The sequence below is a fragment of the Dipodomys merriami genome, unplaced genomic scaffold (genome assembly GCF_024711535.1).
Source record: "Dipodomys merriami isolate MVZ:Mamm:240054 unplaced genomic scaffold, mDipMer1.0.p SCAF_14, whole genome shotgun sequence".
In the NCBI taxonomy this organism is placed as follows: domain Eukaryota; kingdom Metazoa; phylum Chordata; class Mammalia; order Rodentia; family Heteromyidae; genus Dipodomys; species Dipodomys merriami.
The window spans coordinates 34,587,336-34,589,648 of NW_027202715.1; the positions used below are offsets into that span (position 1 = coordinate 34,587,336).

General features: G+C 39.9%; 1 pseudogene; it reads left to right on the top strand.

The window, feature by feature from the left end:
• The first annotated feature begins 1,646 nt into the window (after nucleotides 1-1,646).
• Nucleotides 1,647-1,756, top strand: LOC138826247 (U5 spliceosomal RNA; annotated as a pseudogene).
• Nucleotides 1,757-2,313: the final 557 nt, after the last annotated feature.

The window sequence follows — 2,313 nt, forward strand, 5'->3', positions numbered from 1 at the left end:
TTTTATATATGCCCAGGAATTGAACTGCTTACGACATTTCTAACTGTGGTGGGACTGATGTTTATTACTGTGCTAGGTGAGGTAACTGGGACGGGCTCTTGGATCATGCACAAGGGCCCTCCCTATCCTTGTCTGGCGAATCTCAACCCCCAGACTTGCCTTGAACCTCCTGCATAGCCAATGCTATCCTTACCAATGTAATCCTGTTAAAATAACCTTTACAGAGGAGGGAAAAGGAATAACTAACTGGGAGGGGGAGTCTGCCATTAAAACAAAAAAGGGGGAATCTGTAGAGCACATGGGCAGCAAAGATGGCGCTGAGAGGGAGGTGAGTGGGCAGAGCCCAATTTGCTTTACATTCAGTGCATAACTAGCCTGTGGAAGCTTAGGTGCATGATAGGGTGTGACCTTGACAGTGATTGGTTCCTCTTCCTCCCCTGCCATGCCACCCACCCTTTTTGACTTTAAAAAGGGCTGCTCTCTGTTAATAAACGAGTTTTCTTCATGTTTGAAAAAAAAGTTTCTTGGATTTGAAGACTTTAGGGTGACTTACAGGCTATTTTGACCAACCTTTGTATTTTTTCAATGAGAAATGGAAGTTCAAGAGGAAAAACAAATTGCCAAAAACCATTAGGACAGCCTGTGTCAATTCTGAAGTTAGAAGTCAGGTTGCTAACACGGACTGGCTCATGCTAACACCAGCTCATGCTAACACCAGCTCACACTAACACCCTAGTAACAATGGCAATTTGATACAATGTTCTAATATTTTCTATGTCCTAAACACTTCATGTGCATCAGCTTGTTTATATTTCCTAAGCCTTTTAGAGGCCACATTTTATTATCAACTCTATTTTGCAGGTAAAGAAACCCTAACTTAATAATTTAAAGCAGCCGGGCACCAGTGGCTCATCCTTGTAATCCTAGCTACTCAGGAGGCTAAGATGTGAGGATGGTGGTTCAAAGCCAGCCTGGGCAGGAAAGTCCATGAGACTCTTAACTCCAATAAACCACTAGAAAACCAGAAGTGGCACTGTGGCTCAAGTGGTAGAGTGCTCGCCTTGAGCTGAAGAGCTGAGGGACAGTGCCCAGACCCAGAGTTCAAGTCCCACAACTGACAAAAAAAAAAAATTAAAGCAACTTCATCAAGGCTATATGTTTGTTAGAGGAAAAGCTGTGTTTAGAAGACAAGTTGGCCCTACAATTAACTCCTAACTACTTTACATGTAAATTCCTTGCATGAGCACAGTTGTTCATGCCTCTCTCTCCACACACACACACACACACACACACACACACACACACACACACACACACTTACTGAAATCATTAATAACAGGTTAATCTTAGCTATTGTTTCTAAACTATTGTGTTCAAATTTAGATGCTTAGGATATTTTTTTCTGTCCTCAGTTCTTGTCTCCTTACCACTTTACCTAAATCTGAAAACAAGAACCATTCTTCTGAGTGAGCTATTGACTATTGTTTTGTCATAGATTACACATCAATGTATGTTGGAGAACAGACAGTCTCTTCAACAGATGGTGGTGGAGAAATTGGATATCCATATGTACAAGATGCAACTCATTTCTTATCTTTCACCCTGTACTAATATCAATTCAAAGCAAATTAAGAATCTTAATGGGGATACTCTGGTTTCTCTTCAGATCGTATAAATCTTTCGCCTTTTACTAAAGATTTCCGTGAAGAATCTTAATGGGAGACCTGAGACTTTGAAACTGCTATGGGAAAACACTGGAACATATGGGCACAGACAATAATTTCCTGAATATGACTCTCACGCCTCAGGAAATAAGAGCAAGGACTAACAGGTGGAATTGCATCAAACTAAAAAGTTTCCACACATCAAAGAGGATAAGAATTTCAAAGCCTATAGAATGGGAGAAATTATGTCTCACTATATATCTTACAAGAGATTAATAACAAGAATAAACAAAATACTCATAAAACTAAACTCTCCAAACCCAACAACCTAAATAAAAATGGTAAAAGTGAACTGAATAACTCTCAAAAGAAGTATAAATGGCCAATAAGTACATGAAGAAACAGTCAACATTCATGGCCAAAAAAGAAATGCAAGTCAAATCACTCATCACCAGGCACCTGTGGCTCATAACTCTGATACTAGCTCCTCACAAGACTAAGATACAGAGGAATACAATTCAAGACAATTATCATTCTGGACATCATGGCATTGTATGGAATTACGTACCTTGTAATCCCAGCTACATAGGTGGTAGAAGTAGAAGGATTGCTGTCCCAGAAACTGTAAACTTGCTCAAGTTGGTAGACT